Source organism: Podarcis erhardii, assembly GCF_964252035.2.
Source record: "Podarcis erhardii genome assembly, chromosome: 3".
In the NCBI taxonomy this organism is placed as follows: Eukaryota; Metazoa; Chordata; class Lepidosauria; order Squamata; family Lacertidae; genus Podarcis; species Podarcis erhardii.
The window spans coordinates 37,852,356-37,876,006 of NC_138507.1; the positions used below are offsets into that span (position 1 = coordinate 37,852,356).

Genomic DNA, 23,651 nt, shown 5'->3' on the forward strand with positions numbered 1-23,651 from the left:
AAAAATGTTTTCGTAGTAGGAAGTCCCATTTAGACCTAAGGAGCTTGCTTCCATGTTAAGTTTGCTCAGAACTGCAGCTTTACTTGTCCTTACACCCGATATATAAATCCTGTGGCTCAGTGGCAGAGCAACTGCTTTGCACGCACAAGGTCCTGGGTTCAGTTCCCCAGCATATCCAGACCAGGGATGGGAATGTACCCTATGTGAAACCTTGGAGAGCCATAGCCAGTCAATATAGGCATGACTGAGCTAGATAGACCAATGTCTGATTTAGTGTAAGGGAGCTTTCCACACAGGATCAGCAGAGCACCTTATCTGCAGTGAGATGTGGGCACCACATTCTTTTTAATGGCTGCAACATCACCATCCTACAAACTACTGGTACTCCATAAGGATGCTTAGCCTGAGATCTGCCCCGTTTCTCACAGCCAACCTTTTCAAGTAGTTGAGAGAGCTATAAGCAATAGTATAGGTCTCAAACTGCCCAGCCTTTATATAAGGCTTCTTCTGTGCTTATATATACAGTATACAGTAGACAGACAGTAGACAGTACACACACACACACACACACACACACACACACACACACACACCTCTCAACTGGTTTATAGCTAAAACCACATTACAAATATACAATTAATGCAAGAGTAAAAATGCAATAAAGTATTGTTAATAAGATAATATGTCCTAGAGAGGTTGACTTCGTTCCCTTGGACTGGCAAGTCTCAAAGGCGGGTCTGTCTGTTCCTCCTCCACATACAATGGTGTTGCAGGGTGATTGCTAATTTCCTCATATTACTTTCTTCCCCATCCACCCACAAAGCAAGGCCCATTGAATGCCGTGAGATATATACTCAAACCTAAGAATACTTGCTCAAAATATCGTTATTGCCTCTCCTCTACCCTCAATGTGTGGAAAAATGTCCTTATACTGATGTATACCATCCCACTCCATTCAGGAACTCTTTTTAAGTGTGCTTACTAGGTAGAATCACACATACAGCACTTTTGGGTTGTTTCATCCTTTTAAAGCTAAAATGCTCAATCTGTTGTCTTTGATGACTGCCAGGTTTTAGTAAATATTTTCCTCTACTTAGCATTTGCCAAGTATACTTGGGAACATTCTAAATATATTTGAAGTCCGGCACAACTTCTGTTTGTTAAAATGATTAAAAGCTGCAGACAAATGTAGGAATGGCTCCTATCAGCACTTCCAGAACAATTCTGCCCACTTCAAAACAGACGGTGGAGATGAATGTTTTAATCAGCAGAATTTCACTCAAAACACAATATAATTAGGGAAAGCAGGTTTTGGCCGACATATTGCAAGGTGTCCAATCAATGCATCAGTGAGAGAGTGCTCTCTCCCTACTCCAGTTTCCATTTCTCTTTCCCACCTGATCCTAACCCTCACACACTGTTTACCTTTTCCCCCCTGCCTGAGCTCCCACTTCCTTCTACTGGACCTTATCCCAAACATTGTTTCCTTCTCCTTTATACTGTCCTCCACAGGAAAACAGGACACTGCCTTATCAGTGTGTCAGACCATTGATCCATCTAACTCTTCAGGCTGGCAGTGGATCTTCAGGGTTTCAGAGAGAAGCCCTTCTCAAAGCCCTACCTGGAGATGCCAGAGATTGAATCTGGAACCTTCTGCATGCAGAGCAGATGGCCTGCCACTGAGCTGCAGTCCTTTTCCAATGACAGTAGGGGCAAGGTTTCCTGGCCATAAGCATAATACAGCATCAGATGGACTACTTATCTATACATGATAAGCTATTTTTAGCCATCTCACCACTTGCTTTTTCCCGTTAAGACCAATTGCAGTCGTTAATAGTTGTCAACAGGTTTACCACACCTATCAGCAAATCACCCATTCCCACCACCCTTCTGAGTAATACCCCTCCCCACCCTCTCACTATATATAAGGGTCTGCTGACTTCTGTTTCAGTGTACAGTGGTACCTCGGGTTACAGACGCTTCAGTTACAGACTCCACTAACCCAGAAATAGTACCTCGGGTTAAGAACTTTGTTTCAGTATGAGAACAGAAATTGCATGGCGGCAGTGCGGCGGCAGCGGGAGGCCCCATTAGCTAAAGTGGTACCTCAGGTTAAGAACAGTTTCAGCTTAAGAATGGACCTCCAGAACGAATTAAGTTCTTAACCCGAAGTACCACTGTATCTGAAGAAGGGTGCATGCACACAAAAGCTCATACCAATAACAAACTTAGTTGGTCTCTAAGGTGCTACTGGAAGGGATTTTTTTTATTGTTTCGACTATGGCAGACCAACATGGCTACCTACTTGTAACTACTTATCTATAAAAGTACATACCGCCCTCTCATAATATGTCAGAGCTGTGGACAACAATTTGAGCTCTGGAGGAGAGATGGGATATAAGCATAAATACTCACACGTATTGTCTACAACAGCATAGGATATCAATGTATGTGTGTGAAGCAGGCCTGCAAGGTTAACTCAAGGGAATGTAAATTGGCCCTGAGCTGTGTTCAAAGCAGATGCAAAGTGAACATACAGAACCTCCAGGAAACCAGAAGGAACAGCAGGCATTTCTAACTACTCAACAACTGGAGGTGCAAGGAAGCATGGATCGGTCACACAGTAATCCTGCCAATTTCTGAAGCAAGTTATCCTAGACTCTTGCACATAATAATTTTTGTGGATGCTATGTCTCCTCTGATGTGCAGGTTTGGTTATTAGGGCTTCCCCGCCCCCGCCCATGCTGTCTTTGGAGTATACAGCTGATGGTACGTGAACATCAAATGGTTAAGCTTTCTATTTTCCACTGTTGTGCACTACACTGTGCCTATTTCCTCTACACTGTCACTCTGTATTTTGGAAACCCTGTGTGGTTTTATTGGATCACAGGACCATGCCACAGATACCGACAAGCTGTTGGGGTGGAACAGACAACAACCTCAGTTCTAAACTGCAAATATAGGCTTGGGATATAAGCCTCCCCTTTCAAATGTTACGCAATATGCTATCTTATGGAGCAGACGCACTCGGAGGCTACTTGCTCTAGTGCCCAAACATGTCACTTCACAGACAGCTTAGTTGCACAGTCTGTGAAGCTTCCATTAGGAAGACAAAATTTGCTCTGCATTTCAGCTCCTCAGTGTTGCCCACCGCACAGAGAGGTAGCAAAGCAGACCTACCTTAGGCACGCTATGGAATTGGAATAAAATTGCCACCTTAAGTATTATGTATATAATTCAATTAATAATTTGCTGATGGTTTTATTAATACTTTGTCGTAATATAATAATAATTGAATACCATTACTACTACCATTTATCCATGAACACACAAAAAAATCACATTCAGTTGCATTTCTATCACATTTACTACTACTACTACCCCCCCAAAAAAGCTTGCTTATGCTTATGAAACTGTTTAGCAGCCAATGCTAAGCAAGAGGGAGTTGAGTAGTATGCTTTTAAACTGCCTGTGTATTTAAATTATATCCTTGATGTGGTTTTCCTGCTAGCACTTGATTTTTTAAGCAATGCCTTGAGCATTAGTTTATAAAGCATATTTTATATTTCTAACAATCAAGAAAATATGAAACTTCAGTTAAATGGCATTGTAGTTCTTTCATGTAATGATGCTTTTTCCCTTTAGACACCAGTTCCCAAGTAAGAGCTCCCATCATTTTCTAAATTAAATTGATTTGGAATCGTCGGAATACCATTACTTGCTGTTTTACAAAGAGTTACTTCAGCAAACAATAACATTTCAACAATTTAGGGAGGAATCCAAACCGAAGATCTGCCAGGATGAGCAGACATTGGAACAGGCAGAGCTCCAGCCTGGGTTCAGGTGGGACTATGTCGACTGAAGTCTGTCATCCCAGCTCAGCTAGAGATACCCTGGCATAAATCCTAGCTCAGATGGGTTAAGTTCCTTTTCAAAAGGAGTATTGTGAGGGAGCGGTGAGGTGGCACAGGGCAGGGGCAGACTTCCCTCTATGTTATGCCAGCATAATGTACCTTGGCGTAAATTATGCTGGCTACACAGTTGTTTGCTATGCTTTAATGAGTTGCATTTTAAGGCTCTACATGAAAGTCAGATGTCTACCTCCATGTATTTATTAAATCCACTTTTAAAGCCACCTACGTCAGTGGACAATGCCACATCTGTAACAACACAAGGGCAAGAATTTCTTGTTGCTATGCTATTTATTGGAGTTATTGCAGTTTTATTCATCCTACCTCCAAGGACCTCTAGACAGCATATGAGGTTCTTTTCTCTACCCCCGGTTGAGCTCATAATAAACTCTGTGAGGTGGGATTAGGCTGACAGTGGATGGCTCAAGGTGAAATACATTGAGCTTCATAGCTGAAAAAGCATCTTTCAGTTTTTGTCAAACAACTACTATTTCGTCGCCCAACTACTATTTCACACTAACTAACATGTATTTTTTTTGCAGAACACACATACACGCTAATTGTGAATTCCACAGCAGAGGGGGGACGTGACGTGTGACCTTCCAGATGTTAATTGGGACAACTGGGACTAATGTGAGCTGTGGTTCAACAACATCTGGAGAAAACTGGTTTCCCACCCCTGACCTGCAAGAGGTTATGTACATTACTGTGAGTTCATGACTAAGGCTGCAGCCATTACTTCTCACTCAAGTGCTTTCTTCCTGACTGCTATATTTATTTGTGACACAGGCTCTGCATACTACAGTGGAACCTCAGGTTGCAGACATAATCCGTGACAGAGGCACGTCCACAACCCGCAGCATTTGTAACCTGCAGCACCGTGTCTGCACACGCACGTGACGTGATTTAGCGCTTCTGCACATGTGCAAGCGGCGAAATCCAGAAGTAACCCTTTCTGGTACTTCTGGGTTTAACACGATCCGCAACCTGAAAACGCGTAACCTGAAGCGTCTGTAACCTGAGATACCATTGTACTTATATACAGAGGTACCCAGTGCAAAACACTTTTGAGAGCGAGTAATTGAAAGAAAATCAATCTTCCGCAAATAAAATCTACATTTGATAGCCCAACAACTTTCTAGACATTTCTTTGGGGGGGAAAGAGAGAGAGGCCATTTTAAACATCTTGAGCATGGTGGTTGGGGGAGTGTTGTGTAACTCAGAAAACACTATGTGGAAATACTGAGATAGATTTTTCACTATGTGTTCTCAGCTTCCCCTGCACAACAACCTGAACAAATTAATTTTTTTCCTCACTGTGCAACAATAGTATGGGATGAGAGAGGGAAAAGAAATAAGAGCTAGAAAAGAAATATTGGGAAAAGAAAATTGAAATGTGTCCTAGCAAAAATATTAAAGTCTTGAGAATTATTATTTTTTAAAGTTCTTATTCCTCCAGCTGAGTATGCTTTATTGGCTATGCTTTGTTATGCTAACTAACAATTCAGTAAGAATCCTAAAAGTCTGCATTTCATTTTATATTAGTTCTAGTTTATCCTTCCTATAGTTTGCAATATGTATCTTGCCCCATCCCTAGGACTCAGCATGAGTTAAACTGCCAACACAAATGAAAAATGAAAAATCAAAAGGAATGTATTTCAGAATTCTGCTTTTTACTTGGCGGCTTAAATCCAACCTCAGATAAGAGTGCTACTAAAGTGATCATGCAATGCATCTAGTACAACAAACAAACCAAAAAAATAAGCTTGAGTGTGTTTTGAAGGAAGGGATGCTACCTTAGCTGCAGAGGATTCACAAACAATTCCTCTCTGCGTATCCCTGCTCTCTGGGCTTGTCAAAGAGTTGAGATGTTTTCAGCAAATCTAAGAGAATACGACGGGAGAGAGGCAACAGTCACACACCACATTAAAACCAGTGAAAATTAAATTATGATTTAAACTGAGCACATAGCAAGCTTAGTATATACGCCGCAACAAGGGAAACCACAGAGCTCTCCACCCCACTCCTCCCTTTGCATTGCAGGAGGAAACAAACGAGGTAGCCTGCAAACTAGCCTATCGTTTGTTTCCTCCTCTGCAGCATAGGAAGAAGCAGGGAGGGAGTGTGTTGGGGACTTCTGATGAGTTCTGGCTAAGCCATAGTTTAATTTTAAACAATGGTTTAGCGTTTTGTGCAAATCAGGCCGCTGTGGAGACTGTGCAGATGCTGAAGAACCAGTTTAATGTGAGTCACCCCTTTCCAGGGGATTGTTCCTACAGTGACAGGCGAGTCTTTAAATGTGTCAAGAGCAGTCAATTCAAGCACATAGCAATCTGCTGCACATTTCAGGATGTGTGATGGCTTTATTTCTAGGTCTAGAAGAGAAACAAAAGGTGGGTGTTGGGGGAAAGCACTCGGGGCTATCTCCGCAACTTGCTGTTACAAGCACAACAGGACTGCATAATCAATAAAGGCTTAATTTGGTCAATGTTAGCACAAGGACCTGCCAGTCATCCTTACATTGGCCTTGTCTACATCCAGGTCCTAAAGTCACATTGTGACTGTGACCAGCAAATGACCTTCATCACTTTCTGTGATCTTCCCGCTAGCAACGATGCAAGAGTAATGCTCACTCTTTACATTGGTGAGCAATATAGACTGAAATTGATCTAAATAGGCAGGAGGAAGTTTAGCCTCTTATACTCCCGTGCTGTGCTGATGAACTAGAACTGACTACAAGTGATTTCTCTCCACAAAAGCAGTTGGCAAATTCATCCCAGCAGGCAGACGACAACTTAACCACACAGGGGAGACAATATTCATTTGACAGTTCAGCTTTCCTGAATGTCACTTTACAGATGTAATGGAAGCTTAGAAAGACAATTGTTTTCTGTTGAAATAAAGCAGTAGAGAATGATGTTTGGGAGCAACTATGGCAATAGCTGTGGCCAGCTTCCTTAGTGTTCCTTGATGAATACTGCCTGTTGTGTCTTTGACTGGTGATTTGCATATGCATTGTATGGATTTGAGCATTAAAGCTTTTGAAAATCATCAGCATCTGAGTTTGTGTGTCTCATCCCAGGGAGCCAGGACACCACGCTTCTTTCTGGAGGGACTTTGGAAAATGCCCAACAGTGCGTTTTTAATGTCTGTAACCCAGTGTCTGGCTTAACTGTGTAAACTCCAGCCTCTTTCTATTCATGTGTGTAACTGTTTCTTGTTCTCAAGTTATTATTAAGTGTTATGAGGGGTTTTGTGGGTGGTAGCCTGAATGCCTGCATCTCCCTTCTAATACCTGGATTCAGCACAGATTCTATTGAATTGCCTGGGAGACGAGCCATTAAGAAAGGGAAGGTAATGACCCCTTAAGAAGGCAACATCTTTACCAGACAGCAAGTGGGTGGAACCTCTCCCTCTGCTCAGAGTTAATTAGAAGAACAAAAGTCAGTATTCAGAGTTTAGAGTTGGCTGGAATGTGGCTGGGAGGGAAAAGGTGGCAGTCCATTAAAGGCGGCAAGCTGAGGAGAGGGTCAGAGCCATGGCTGATGCAGGTTTGAATCCAGAGCTGTACCTATGGGAGAAGCAAGACCCTACTGGAGTGTTGTTGCTGTGATGCCCTCCATTGCAGGCCAGGTTATATGCATGTCTGTAAAGAAACCATATATCCTAAAGATACCACAGTCTCTGCTGTGCCTCATTTCCAAAAGGAAACATGGATCCTGGGTAAGCATGTCTGGAACACTTGGAATCTTCCACCGCTTGGAGATTGGGATGGCACGCAACATATGTAAAGTGACTACAGATGCATTTTTATTTTATTTTTTTTAAAAAACCTAAGCAAAACTTGCTTTTGGTGTACTTGGGATTAGCATCTCCATGACACTTTGATTTTTTTCTTCACAGGCCTTCCTTCGCTCTCAGCGCAGGTTTCGAAGCACAGCATGCCACCCCTCCCAGCTCCCTTCACTTCTGCACAATTTCTACAAAAACAGATACTCTAACAAGTGGACGTTGAATCTATTTTGCCACAGACATTGGCATTGATTTGAGCCACCAGCAAACTTTGTCAAGTCTCCACATGCTTCTATCGCTATTTCTAAAGATGAATGATTAAATCTATCAAAATGTAACAAGTGAGGGACTTGATTTCTCCGTGTACACAAGGTTGCCTGGAGCTAAGTCTCTTCCCCTACTAAGCAAACATTATTTCATTTGTGTGCAGTTATAGGAGCACATGCATTGAATTGAAGCAATTTAGCAGTTTTGATTCTCTGAAAAGTAGTTATTTTCTGAAGAACAGTACCACCTCCATAAACTTTGTTTTAATTCAACACCCCCTTAACTTTGCTTTATTAGATACATATGTACTTAAGATCATACTTGTACCATGTATTTCAGGTAAGATTGTCTCCCAGAGTAGCTTACATACAATAAGTAAAATCCTTCACAAAAATGCAAAAAATGATAGTGCTGCAGGCGTTCTGGGATGGCACCAGTTACCTGTTTCCACACGCAAGACTCCAAGTCACTTTTGAGATACTAGTATTGTTAACCTCTGCTAAAGAGAAAAGCTGAGGAGTGGGCATTTGTAATGTAAATGAGCATTCTGGCCAATGCAGATTTACAGCTACTGGAGGAAGCAACAGAAAATTTATCACTTGTATGTGAAGATACCCTTACATCACAATCTTCTCATGCATGCTTCCTCAACAGTGACTCCTCCCCACCCCACATGGTGCTCAATCATGAATGAGTGGCCTTACTGTGCACTAGCCTGGTATTTTAATAGCAGAAACATCAGACTTGAAGACAAGATGCCACCTGAAGAATAAAGGGCCAGAAGAGATGGCTGCAAACATCTATGCCTTCTTTCTTATGAATAATCCATATGAAAAGGTTCTGTAGAAAGCTCAGCAATCTTGTGATAGTTATACTAGGGTACAGACTCCAGACAATTTGTTAAAAATCTGGATTAAATAGCCCACAAACAGTTGTGTGTGTATTTAAAATAATATGCTATATTATTTATTATTATTATTTTTTGCCATGTTAAAATATAAAGGTTGTTGGCAAAGAGGATCAATCTGATGGGTTAGTCCAGATCTCAGCCTAATTTGATAAGAGCCAGCACAAACTTATATCTGCAACACATGCAAACAGAAGCTGAGTGAACAAAATGGGGGAGGGGGGAATAAGTGCCTCATTCTCAGATTTGCATGGGGAAAGTAAATACATTTTCATTTTAGAGTGCTTCAGAATAGCTTGCCATTGAAAGGCTTAAAGGAACATAGCAGGTGGCATTTTGAAAACTTCCCTCATTGAATAAGCAGCGTCACAAATTATTTGGTATTGAAACTTAAGATGGCAACTGCACGTGGCCTATTAATCAGAGCTGAAGCTCTTATACTAAGAATACATAAAATGAGTCTGCCGAATCAATTTAACAAATGTCTCCTCTCCACTCAGGGTAATACATCCCAGCTGTACGTATAAAATAGATAATCCAGTAGTAAAAGTGATCCAATGCCTTCATTAGGATAATTTCATTATGGCAGTAACTGTGTATGCTTACAGGCCACCTTGAAAGAAACAATAACTCCAATCAGTCACCACATTTACACTGCCCTACTCTAAATCAGTACTAATTCCGTCCTACTTTAGCACTGAAGTCTGCACGAATTATGAGAGCCCTTCTGTAGCTGCCTTCCCAGTTGCTACCGCTACCCATAATTCCTCATGCCTTGCTGCTTCACCTTCCCCTCACAGGCCTAAGGGTCCATGTTGTGTAAGAGTAGACCTTTTAGTGATTCCAGCCTATCACTGGAAGTCTTTTGCAGCCTTTTATTTCTCAAAACACTTGACCAGTGACCAAAAAAACAACAACCAACCAGTTGAAAGAAGCTTCCTCCCAATGATGCAGCCCACCAAGGTGGCCTGGGCACACTTGCGGGTGGGTGACAGCGCAGACCAAGGCGGTCTAGGCATGTTTGCAGGCAGGGGGCTGGCAGTGAAGTCAGGCCACAGCACATGCACATTGTTTGGGAGGAAGCTGAGTGCACAGCCCAGCACGGTGCAGCTTCAATGGCTAGGCAGCTCCTTCTCTCTCGCACTCAGCCTCCTCTGACCCCTTCAAGATTGGCGCAGGGGCTCGCCCCCCCCCCCCGCCAACAAACATTCGACTCAGAGAAGACCCATTAAAATTAATGGACTCATGTTGGTCAACTTTGAGGAGAACTTAAGATACAACCCATAGCTAGCTCCCTCCCAAAACATAAATAGCAAAGATTAAAAATTAATAGACACGGCAGTCAAATACATCCAAGCAGTCAGGTTTTTGCCAAGCTGTGAAAGGTGATTAAGTGGGCCCAGTGAGCTTCTGTATAGGAAGTGTTTCACAAGGAGGGCTCCCATTGCTGAGGGGGAAATATATCAGGGCCCATGGGTAGAGGAAGCATTAATGTCTGGGAATTTGTCTGGAACAGGGAACTCTCATTTACTTTTCCTTAAGAATATTGAAATAAATTACAATTTTATTGAATAGTTCACAAGCTGATGTTTGACCTACTGGCCATATTTTATAGTATTATACATGTTCTTAATATTGGGGAATAGAAACCAAATCCCTGCAGTTACCATTACTTAAAAGTATTGCTCAACGCAAGGTGAGAAGAATCAATCTCATTCGACTCAAGGGAGCAAACATTGAGGAAAAGGTATGGTACCTTCATGAATGAAATTGAAGGCTGTATGTGTGTGTGTGTATTAAAAAAAACTTCAGCAAGATACAAGTATAGTAACGTTTTAAAGCAGTATTTTACTTTGGGATTAACACTAACCCAGACCTTTAGGGAAGAAATTACACCCCAGGTGCATTTTTCATGGCAAAATTTACAGGGAAGTAGACCTATAATGTAGTCGTTCTAGGACATTGTCCTCTGCAGAATAGTAAGTAGGGTCCTCAAACTTCAGCCATTTACAATTTTCTTTTGGTAAACAAAAAGCACCTGGATAATACATAGAGAGAGAGAGCACATCCATTTCAGCTCCACTGGGTGGGTAGGTATGGCTACTTGATATGCATTTGAACATCTATGCCTTTTTTCCTCCCTGCACATGTCCCTAGTGAATGAAGGACATTGCGGTTGTGATCTTGGTATATGCCCATCCATGTCATTGAGCAGGTGTGAATACATCTGCCTACATCTGTTTTCATTTGCTTTCTAATGTACAGTCTGTAGGGTAACGCAGAATCAATTTGCAATGAGTTTTTATTTTTGGAACGAAACCAGTTTCTCAAGAAGCACTTTTCAGAGGAAAAATAAAAATAAAATAAAATATTAAATGCAGTAGATCTATACTGAGTGTGGACTACACAGGGGGGGAAACCAAAATACTCAATTTCCATTTATTGTAAAATAATACAGCAAATTATAAGTTTGGCCTTAAATTAAGGCAAGGACAGGTTAATACTAATCTGTATTCTACCTCTAAACCCATCTCATGAAATCAAGGCTGATTGAAAAGGCCTTCACTTGATCACAGCATGTTTGTTTATTCTCATTTGCTGCATATTAGGCAACCAAATCAAGTCCAGAACTGTTGTGCCCCATCCATAAGGTTTCAACATTGGACCAGTTTTTAAATGGAATTATTCAGTCCAATGAATATAACTCATGTGTAAATAGAGTCACAATACAAACCTATATTGTGAGTCAACCACACTAACTGGAAGGATTGTACATGGTAATTCTTCCCCACATCACAGTGATGTTGGCATGTTAAGAGCAGGGGAAAGTGCTTAGGAATGCAATTAAGAGATGTAGGGACATTTTGCCTTAAGATTTTCACTACCTCAGGTAATTAATAAATTAGGGGTGATACTTTAAAACCATCTACATAGTCAATGGCTGGGATGTGCTCTGAGGGAAGGGATCAGCAGGCATTGCCAGCTGTTCCCAAGGAGAGTGTTGGTGTCAGCAGAATGTGTATGGCCTATGCTCAGAAAGTTTGTGTCAGCAGCTATGAACGCCAGCCTGTCAGCACTTCTATCCAATTTTGTACACACACACAAAATGTGTATTTCTTAACAATTATGCCGAAAGCAAGGAAGGATCTCATTATACCTCAACCTAAAAATACCACTTTCTTCTAGAAGTGATTCCTGTCAGGCATGGCAGAAACAAGAGCCTCATGAGCAGAACAAAATCTTCCTTCGAAACGCAATTATGCCTCATGGTTAACTGCACAAGCGTCTTTCTTTCAAAGACGAGGGGCACACTTGCCTCATACCAGGGATTGTGGCTGAAGGCTCCTCCCACCACGACATATTGCTGAAAACTCCTGTTCTTCTGGCTGAACTTGCTTGCCCTACAATCATTTGCCCTATGTTGGTTTTAAAACTGAAGTTTAGTTCATTGAACTCAAATGGTGTTCTACAATAGACTTATTAATAGCCCAAAACATACCTCAGCGGTTGCTCAAGGCAAGGGTCTTTGCTGAGAAGAGGATGTCTGTTGATGGAACCTCTCCTCTTGGGCAGTTGTTTTGGGACTACAACTCCCATCATCCCTCGCTAGCAGGACCAGTGGTCAGGGGTGATGGGAATTGTAGTCAAAGAACAGCTGGAGACCCAAGTTTGGGAAACCCTGATCTAGGACAACAGTGGGCCTTTTCGTTGTTCAGCAGTACATTTGGCCTTGTTTGGTTGGCTGATTGGATGATTTAGGGTGCATATAATGTAGATGCTGTTGGTACTGGGTATTGTTAATTGACCTACTGCCATGTTTTATACTGGAGTACCCAACATAGTGCCCCCCAACCCCACAGATATTGTTATACTACAATTCCCATCATTCCTGATTATTGGCCATGCTGGCTGGGGCTGATGGATGCTATAGTCTAATTCTGGAGGATACCTACTGTGTTATCTACCCGTTTTATACTCATTTAAACATTTTTTGTACTTTGAAATGAATTGGTGTTGAACTGTCAAACATTACACTGTAGAGGTAAAATTATGTATTGCGCCTACTGATGTACTTGAATTTTCTAAATTATGTGAAGCACTTCAAGCACAATTTGTGGAAAATGTGGCATGTAAATAAACTTACTTATGCCTGTGTGGGAAATGCCAGGCTGCACATTACATGGTATCTTACTGCACATGTAAATTAATGAATTATTACTATAGGCATTTTACTCAGTTCTTCACCCTCAAAGGCTCCCAGCTTACATTCAGTCAAATAAAATAAGAATGTCCCTGGTCACTTACAATCTAAGTAGTTGTGTCACAAGGAAGGAAGGAAGGGAGTAAAAACAAACACAGGCACAAATTATGTTAAATAATTATTCTTATAATTAACAGCTGTTATGGAAACAGTTCGGAAACGAGAAGAGACTGATTCAGTAGATCTGCCGAATTCAACTACAGTGGGACCTCAAGTTACATACGCTTCAGGTTACATACACTTCAGGTTACAGACTCCGCTAACCCAGAAATATTACCTCAGGTTAAGAACTTTGCTTCAGGATGAGAACAGAAATTGTGTGGCAGCGGCACAGCAGCAGCGGAAGGCCCCATTAACTAAAGTGGTGCTTCAGCTTAAGAACACTTTCAAGTTAAGAACAGACCTCCGGAACGAATTAAGTACGTAACCAGAGGTACCACTGTAATGTGAAATAACTATTGAAATGACAATAAATATTTGCACATCAAGAATATATTCATCTTCATAATTTGCAGAAAAGAACTTAGGACTGTTCCTGTTCCAGCCTTAAAAAGTGTCAGAAAACATGAGAACTAAGGAAGGGGCGGGCAACCTGACCTTTTGTGGCCAACCTTTTTCCGACCTGAAACGTTAGTAAATCAGGAACCAAGGATAAAAGCCACAGATGGAATCTACTTTATAAAGCATGACAGCAGAGGAGGGAGTTCATTTTCAAGCTATTTACAAATACAAAAAAATGCCTTTTTGTTGTCCTCTTAAGAAGGACTAGCATTAGAGATAACATCCCACCCCACTGCCATTGGCTCTTTTTAGTATTATGGGTTCTCCACTATGGTACTTCAAAGAATAGTATCTTAAGAGAGTTTTCATTTCTAGCATTAAAAATAGAGCTGCCAAAGAACTGAAAGTGTTGCTTAGGAGGGGTTTTTTGGTTTCTTGCCATTGTGTGGAATCTGTTTCTGGGATTGCTTGTTGGTTGCCGAGGAAACTGCGGATAAGTAAGAACTGAACAGGCTGTGCTGCTGCAATGTTCAGATTGCTTGGAAGAAGTCAATGCAGTTGATGGGCACAGGTGACGCAAATAATATGAAGATTGACAGTGTCTATTCATTATTTTTCCAAATACAACCCCCCCCCACAGTCTGAGCAGTCAAGTGTTCCACATGCACCATCACTTAGAAGAACCAGTTTTACATTTGCTTAATTTATCATACATTTAGCTGCACATGTACCCGATTTGTCAATTTTGGTGTAGGCAAAAAGCAAAGCAGGCTGCAATAATGTGGAATAAGCATATCTTTTCTCCCGCCAAACAGATCAATGTCTTACCCAGGAGAAATTCCACACCAGTGTCAGGCAGATCCAAATCAAGAGGGGGAAAAGTATTAAAACTTAAGATATGGTTCTCACCAAAGCACAGATGAGATGGTAAACTTGTGACCAGGCTGCACTCATTTTTAGAGTGCAAGCAGTTCATAAAAGGCAAGGCTGAGGAACCTGCAGCCTTTCAGCTGTTTCTGGACTCCTATCATGAATGATGGAAGGTCAGGGATAATGGGAGGTATAGTCTTATACATCTGGAAGGCCACAGGCTCCCTGCCTCTTGATTATTTAATTTCTATACCGCTTACTATAATCAAAATATCGCTTGAGCAGCGTACAGAAAACTGAAGCAACAACAAACTTAAGCAAAGCTTTACAAAAATAGTTATAGAAACACATACACAAGAGAGATGAAATGCTTTTGCATGGAAATAAAAAGGGGGTGCGTTTCTGTGTGCAAGGATTATTTATTAATACTATTCTATACAGAGGAGTATTTAAATCCCTAGCCAAAAAACAAAAACAAAAAAACGCATTGCTTCTCTTTCGGCAGGTTTCAGTTGCCTAAGCTTGGGAACGAAACATTTACATATTGTTAATGCTGTTCTAGTATGGTGCAATGCTTTGATGTGTCAAGTACTAGCACCAGCCTTCTCCGGGTCACTGGTTCAAATATGCACGATAAGCCACTCCAGTCCTGTGGGACTGAACACATTACGCAAACTATCAGCCAAAAGGGAGAAGCAACAACAGAGCAACCATGAAAGATATTCCTGAGAAAAGAACTGCCTTCAGCCTGTGGCAAGATATTAACCAGTATTTCCAAAACAAGCCATGATATAATTTAAATGAAATATCAACTAGGTTGTTATGTGTTGATAATGCACTATAAAGCAGTTTAGCCCTCCAGATGTTTGTGGATTATAACTTCCATCACAACTTCCATCTTACCATGTGCCATGCTGGTTGGGGCTAATGGGAATTGGAGTCTCGCGGGTGGCGCTGTGTGTTAAACCACAGAGCCTAGGACTTGCCGATCAGAAGGTTGGTGGTTCAAATCCCCGCGACAGGGTGAGCTCCTGTTGCTCAGTCCCAGCTCCTGCCAACCTAGCAGTTCGAAAGCACGTCAAAGTGCAAGTAGATAAATAGGTACCGCTCCTGCGGGAAGGTAAACAGCGTTTCCATGTGCTGCTCTGGTTCACCAGAAGCAGCTTAGTCATGCTGGCCACATGACCCGGAAGCTGTACACCGGCTCCCTTGGCCAATAAAGCGAGATGAGCGCCGCAACCCCAGAGTCAGTCACAACTGGACCTAATGGTCAGGGGTCCCTTTACCTTTACCTGGAGGACCACAGGTTAGCCACCCCCGTGTGACTTATTTAAAAATAAGAGTGAGTAGCTCTTTAAAATTCTTACATATATTTTCAGCTTGTGGCCAAGATGACGATCTGCCTATCCAGACTTGAGGGCTGAACATAGATCTGAGGCTGTAGGGTTATTGCTGTGTTTACACAATACATTGGCCTTGATGCCGAGTATCCCCCACTGTCTATCAAGGAAAGTCACATTGCATATTGCAAATTTTCCTTTCCCAAAGTCACCTATATGAAGCTCTAGGCCTTACATCCATTTTTAATACCTGGCTCCTTACCTACGTCTGTGAAATTCCAAGTTCAGCGTATAGTTCAAAAGTTCACACTTCCATGGGCAAGTCAGATTTGTGTTATCAACTCACGGAATCTTAAACAAGAGACCTTTTTAAGTTTGTGAAAGAACTGCATTGCCCTCTGGTGGCATCCATAAAGCATGCATGAAGCAACCATCTGCAATCATGCAGTTCCAAATGCAGGACCTCATTCCTTAAATTTTCCATTGTTTTATAACAGACTGGTCATAGAGCAACCAATGATCCCAAACAGTAAACAAGGTTTTCTAAAGAACAAGGTTTCCTAAAGAACGCTGTCAGGCCTCAAATCTTTTTGGCAATGCAATGAGTTTGAAGGACGAGGTCAAAAGCTCTGAACATTGCTCATGCACATATTGAAAATAAATGGGCTTATGTGCACCCAATTCTGCATAGGACTGAGACGAATGCGGCTACAAAGACTCCCCACCCCCCGCCACATGTTACATGCTTTGGAGAAATATGCACAGCCACAAAGATCTGAGGCATTCATAGGGTAAACTATTTCCTTTGGGATATATTAGATTAGAAGATAAAAGAGGCTTCTCAGAAGTGACACATTCCATGGCACTTCTTCCCCACCGGAATTGGCTCTACTTCATCCATGATGGCTTCTTGGCACCAAGCAAAGAGTAATTTTATTCTAGAAAGTTTCCGGGTGTATTGGAAGTTTACTGCTGCTTAACTAACTATGGTTGCTGTATTTTTAGTTCCTTAATGTTTCTACAGTTTTGCAGTAATTGTTTCCCTGTGGTTTTTTAAAAATTTTATTTTTTCAGACATATCAAAAGAGAAAGATTCTGATGAGCAAAGCGTATGCAACCATCATTTTCATTTAGAAGGAAGCTTTGTAGCCTGCAGAGTTAAACAAGTTCCATCCTCGAAAAATCCGTAAGGTGGATATTATTCCTTCTTTTAGAAAAATGTTTTTTTTCTTTTTACCCAAAGTATGTTCTTATTTCAATTACCCCTTCTCATCTTAATATATGAATCATTATCAAGGTTATGAAATTGTGTGTGACAGATACAAGCTGCATTTAATTACCTGCAAAGCTGAGGTGCATCATGCTTAGGTTGAAAATACCTGCACAATACACTGGCGGACACTGTGCATGGAAGCGAGGCCTGGAACAACCCAGTTCTGGTGTGCTTGGGAGGCTCAAAAGCAAAAACAAAACTGAAATATGGACAGTGTTCAGGTGGCATCCCTACTCTTTCATAATAACCCTTATTCAAGACAAATTCTGGGCCTTTGATCAGTAACACCGTTATATGGAGGAGCACGTTGAGTTGCTGTTAAAGACAGCCTGACAGACCAGACCAGGGAGGTAATGAATGACTTAAGACAAACTTAGTTCTTTTAAAAATAAAATCCCTGTGAGAACAGAGAGTGGGATTAAACATTGCACTCTTCCAATCGTTCTGTCTGCATAAGTACTGCAAGCATGTGACTGCACCAGCTCTATTATCAAGAGGCAGTATACTTCTGAACACCAGTTGCAGATAATCAGATAGGAGAGGGGCTGTTGTGTTTATGACCTGCTTGCTGGCTGCCCATAGGCATCTGGTTGGCCACTGTGCAAACAGAAAGCCGGAACAGATGGGCCTTTGGCTTGATCCAACGAAGTGTTTCTTACATTGTTAAAAGAGAAATGAATATACTGACCACCTCTTAACTTGCTATAGTTATGATGCTCAGCATACAAATTACCGCACGTGGTGTGTGCGCCTGTAACTTCAGGTCAATCCCATGTTTACGAAGTAAACATAAGAATGGTGAAAAAGTGACAGGCAATGAGGGCGGCACCAAGAAACAAAAACTAAAACAGCCCACTAAAATTTATTTAGCTGCTGGCAAGTCTGTAAAAGGTCTCTCAACACTAAACACCTGAAAACATAAGATGGCAGTATAGAGTATCATAAGAATACACACAATGATCCCTCGAGAGGAGGGAATCCAGTGAGACCTGATCTCCTTTCAGTCGTCCGGATTGCCTGGGGAGCAGTCAAGTTATTTGGCCTGAGCCCCTCCCCTATCCCCACAACTCTGGACGCAATTACAAATTGTTATGTGTAAAGAGCTGGCTTGGGTTTGGCTTTGAACCACGTCACCAGCCGCTTCAAACAGATCAAAACAATGTCGTGATCAAGCATAGCAAATGCTTCCGAAAGCTCTTATAGAAGCTAGCAAAGAATGGGGTCCGTGTGTGCATGCCCATTCCCTCAATGCCAAGAGGACTGCTTTGCATAAAATGTAACCCAGTTCAACAAAGCTGCATATGCAACCTTTTACATTTAAGTACAGCATTTTGTCAAGGTGAGCCACACACACAGCTGATAAGACATCTGATCACTTTAATTTATTTATATCCCGTATCTCACCCAATGGAGGAAAATATTAATTCCTGCACATGGGAAAATACCACCACAATTATTATTATTAAAAAAACATTACTGTCTTTACAATTAAGACAATGCATACGCACGAGACACAAGCATACTGCTTTTATCCCACTCTTTTGTTCCTCACTGTACTTTTTATCCAGCTAGGAGTAGCTCTTTTCAAAGGATTCACAGTCAAAATCCTGTCCTGTGAACTGGACCATTCTCTCCAGCTGCCAAGATTCCTCAGGAACGGAATAATTACTAGTAAGCCAGGAACGAAACTGGACACAAGGATGCAAATCCTTGCTGTTCTCCATTCAGATTCTTTTTAAAAAAATTCTTTGTGGGCTTCAACTGAAAAACATTTCATTCAGTCTGTTCAGGAAACTCAAGAGACTGACAAGTCAAGCATCAACTTCAATTTGTCTTTAACATTATTCACTTTTAATCCTCTCTCTCTCAACCACTTGAAAGGATTTGGCACTTCAAAAAGAAAAGAAAAAATCCTGCCAGATAGCCCCCCCAACCCCACCCCTAGTGCAGCACAGGGTTATTTTTTAAAAGCAACTTTCCATTTCCTTTCTAACAGAGATGAAGTTATAACAAAGACTCCAGGAAATGTGAGCCCAGGAACCTCCAAGTGACCGTCATCTCAAAACAAAACATTTAGACTGTTTTCCTTCACATGTATAGAATAATGAGGCATATTAAATACACAGCTCATTTGTCTACAGCTGGGGGCGGGGGAGGTTTGATACCAGAAAGCAATAGGAAATGTTTTTGAATTTGCTCCAGTCTCCCAGTTTCATAAAACAGCCAGTTTACCAGATAACAAAAATGGATGTATACACTACAGGCCAATTTCTCTAGGATGCTTCCTGATTCTACTTCCAATCTAGAATCTGTACCATATGGAAAGTTCTGATGCAGTTTCAAGTAACCTAAAAAAATGTTAGTTACACATAGCTACAGCATGCAGAGAACGCCTCAAAATCACCATAAAGACTCACACGTAGGACCGTAGCTTATTGGGAATAGTGCTTGCACACAAAATTTGTGAAGCTACTAAATTCACACTGAGGCAGTAGAGAGATTTCTTCTTGAATGGTATACACTACAGACATTGTTGTATCTTCAGAACACATTATGGTCAACAAGATTGCTATTAGACTTTGCCATGAATTTTCCCACAATGAAAAATGGAACCTCTATTTTCAAAGGTAGCATATCTACACCTAAGAGATACTGAAGGAAACCATGCTGGGTTAGCCATGTTGTTGCTGTTTAGTCGTTTAGTCGTGTCCGACTCTTCATGACCCCATGGACCAGAGCACGCCAGGCACTCCTGTCTTCCACTGCCTTCCTCAGTTTAGTCAAACTCATGCTGGTAGCTTCGAGAACACTGTCCAACCATCTCATCCTCTGTCGTCCCCTTCTCCTTGTGCCCTCCATCTTTCCCAACATCAGGGTCTTTTCCAGGGAGTCTTCTCTTCTCATGAGGTGGCCAAAGTATTGGAGCCTCAGCTTCAGGATCTGTACTTCCAGTGAGCACTCAGGGCTGATTTCCTTAAGAATGGATAGGTTTGCTCTTCTTGCAGTCCATGGGACTCTCAAGAGTCTCCTCCAGACCATAATTCAAAAGCATCAATTCTTCGGCGATCAGCCTTCTTTATGGTCCAGCTCTCACTTCCGTACATCACTACTGGGAAAACCATAGCTTTAACTATACGGGGTTAGCCATAGGATAGATAAATGAATCATGCGCTCTAAAGTCAAAAAGATAGGTTGAGGTGATTGCTTCTGCATGTCCTACACACACACACACACACACACACACACACACACACACACACAGAGTGCTTTGATGGGTTGTTTTCTTTACAAGCAAGTGGTGCACTGATTTTATGAAATAAAGTTTCATAAGGTCTTGATCCCATCCCTTCATGAATGCAAGTGGGTATGAGCAAACCTTTCATAATCAATCTGGCTGAAGACCTTCAACTTGTAACAAACCAAGAGCAAACTACCTGCTGCACACAAATCCAGCAGCAGCCTGGTAACCCCAACACCACTCACCCTCCCCAAAGAGCAGTTGTTGCAGGCAAGAGAGATGGAGAGCAATGCACTGGAGCAGGGAATTTCATGCTGTCCTGCCTCACCTGATCCAAACCCCATGCAAAGCAGCCCATTCTCTTGTTCCAAAGTCATTTTTAAAAAAGGTTAACACACCATTTAAAACCCTACAGGGGAAAAAGTCATTGGTAAGGGGAATTTGGAGCAGAAACAAAAATGAAAACGTTGCCCTCCAAAACAGATCACCATGAAAATTTATTTCCCAACTTTCTGCAATTGAATAAAAATATAAAGTACTAGCTTTAATCCAACACAGCGCTGCTGAGCAATCATTGCACGTTTGAAGGTAATGTCTAGTTTGGCCCTCAGTTTTAGAGTGAAGGATGACCCACACTTTAGAAGTCTAGTGTCTCAAACTCTTGGAGCTTGTTACTCTAATAAATATGGGAACTGCTTGTCACTGTACAAAAGCCAATCCTGGATTCACAAGCCCAGCTCCAGCCCAGTACTACATCTGTAAATTGTTAATAGGAAGGTTGTAACTAACATATGGCTTCTTCCATTAAGGCATGTTCCAGAGATGCCAGAGCTATTTTTTCCTTTGTAGTGTGTGTGCATGCACACCTTGAATCTGCGATAGTAGATGTTCCAATTATCAAAGCTTCCAATTCATTGATGTTTCCTTCCAACTATAAAATGCTATTCTATCAGAAATGTTGCTGTTCCACACCACAGTCTTAAGTGTGAAGAGAAGGATCAAAATCTCCTGCACATCAACAAGGATCACATGTGATAAAAATGCAATTGTACTACACAGCACTTCTGCTTAAAAAGTAAGTGCATTGTCAATATAAAAGTAATGACATCCTTAGTTTTGCAAAACTTTTTCCAATTAAGTATACATACTCCATCCAATTTTTTCAAACTTCAAGTTTATTGACGATTCCAAAACATTAGGCCCCAATTTTTTCTTGTCAGATGCACTGGCAATGGTATCCAAACAAAACCAAGCTGCCTGGACTATTAAGAACTGCCCCCCTCTCATTTATATCTCTTGAGTGATGTTTAAGTCAATTCTAGTTTATTCCATTTCAGTATGAAAGCTGGCATTTATCCATTACACATTACTTATCATGATACTATGTTTATTAAGAGAGATATGACCATGGATCACTAGTGGGAAAGAGTGCTAAGGCCCTCACAACCTGCTTGTGGGCTGTTGTGAGAACACAATGCTGAACTAGATGCCTCTTCCCATGTTATGGAGGTACGTTCTGGGTAGCTTTTCCTCCTTAGTGCCTAATTACACCCCACAGTAATTTTAAAAACAAGCATTATACACTAATTAACTTCTATTTTTAAAATTCTCACCAGGGCTTGTTCAACTTGGCGTCAAAACATACACATGCAAACTGCTACACAGCAAGCTCCAAACAGGGCTTAGGAAAAAAAAAAACTTGCAAGATCTCCATGTTTTCCTCCTTCAGCTGCTTTCCAAGGCAGAGAGAGTAAACAGCCTTCTCCCAGCTTTCTTCTTTTCCACACAGCTGAGAGTGTAGGATGTTTACACTACCTGTCACTTGGAATTTTCCTGGATCAAATGCAAACCAAGCACTGAAGTTCATAAGCAGATGTAAGGTGGGGGCCCTGGAGAGATCCACTGCATTAGGGAGATTAGTTTCTTAGAAATCCAGTGTTTTCTTTGCAGGCAGAAAGTGTGGCAATACTTTGAAGGAAATTCTCACGCAAAAAGCTTCCAACATCTCCAGAGGATTAACACGTTCAGTATGCTTACACTAGATCAGTGTCATCAGGATTCAGCCCATTTCAGGTCAAGGTATTCCCAAGTCTCATGATGATGTTCCTATAAATATGAAGAAAAATGGCCATTGTAAACCAAAATATTTTTATATTACAAGTAGTATTCATCCCTTCCTCCCCACCCATAACCCCTGGATTGAGTTCTGTACCTCTGTCACAAACTATCTGCAGATTAAGAAGGAAGAGATTAAGAAGTTTATTAAATGTTTTTACACTCTTGGATTTTGTTTATCCTTCCTTTTTTTCCTCTGGCAAATGGTCACCAGATTTAGTCTCCATTCTCAGTGATGTTCTGGAGTTTCGTGTTTTCCTTGCTCTGAACTGCATAAATCCTGTCTGAGGCGAGCCAGCTTCTATCATAATGCATTTTAAGACAAGATGCTAAAGGAGAGACAACAAATAGGGAGGCAATGCAATATAAAGCACTAGGTTCGAACCAAATAGTTTGAGTTTTTTATAAAATTAGTTGCAGAGAATGAACTGGTATTATCCTGTACTTGGAAAGCCCTGTAGAAAGAAGGTGCCTATACCTATAGGGTATGCCGCTTGTTTAAACCACAAATTCTCAAATCTCTGTTAATGTAGGAGATACTAAAAATTCTGACCTTCAGGCTACCAACAAAGGCAGTAGACAAACAGATGAACTTTAAGATTATCCATGCAATCTTGGAGCAAATTTATTTGCATCCCATGTGCTTTGCATAGACTCCTCAGATTGTAGACCAGGCCTAAATGCTGCTCACCTTATTTGTGTGGCATTCTCACACAATGTCTTTGCTCACTTGCAATGTGAATGTGTGTGTTTGGGTGTTGGGTCCCATGCTTTCCATCTCAGGCATTCCATCATAAGAACATTAAGAGAATCCCCACAAGATCAGATGAAAGGGTCATCTACCCAACATCCTGGGTGGCTAAGCAGATACCTGCAAGCAGGTCCTGAGTGCAGCAGTCATCGTTTGCTGCACTATCCTACTTGCCTAGCAAGTGTAGCTTTTAAGGTACATTCATGTGGTATGTAGCTTGGAATGAAGTTATTTGTCTACCATAAGGTTTTGTGTGGTGGCAAAAGTGGCTGATTTTGCAGGAAGGGGAGGAAATCTCATCTTCTTTTAGTCTGGTCTTGTGTGACATACTGCTGAAAATGTCTCTATTCCAGCCGGCTTATGCAGGCCATTAAGAATACATCTTTCCATAACAGCTAGCTTATTTCTGATTTTAAAATTTGTAT

At 41.4% G+C, this 23,651-nt stretch overlaps 2 long non-coding RNA genes across 17 annotated transcripts in view; both read right to left on the reverse strand.

The window, feature by feature from the left end:
* Positions 1-23,651, reverse strand: part of LOC309339338 — a 77,640-nt gene that overhangs the window by 25,412 nt on the left and 28,577 nt on the right. For 7 of the 16 annotated variants that reach the window (XR_014155190.1, XR_014155191.1, XR_014155194.1 and 4 more), the window contains one exon: positions 22,398-22,466. The exons of 5 other annotated variants lie outside the window; for them this stretch is intronic. This is a non-coding gene — a long non-coding RNA (uncharacterized lncRNA). Of the gene's footprint in view, positions 1-18,489; positions 20,232-20,838; positions 22,467-23,651 lie in introns of those variants that run through there. 4 more of the 16 variants (XR_014155200.1, XR_014155201.1, XR_014155202.1 and 1 more) reach the window with 4 other exon arrangements.
* On the reverse strand, positions 7,742-12,366 carry LOC309339478. The gene is made up of 2 exons (XR_014155395.1): positions 12,201-12,366; positions 7,742-10,915 (listed from the first exon to the last, which is right to left on the reverse strand). It is a non-coding gene; the product is annotated as an uncharacterized lncRNA (long non-coding RNA).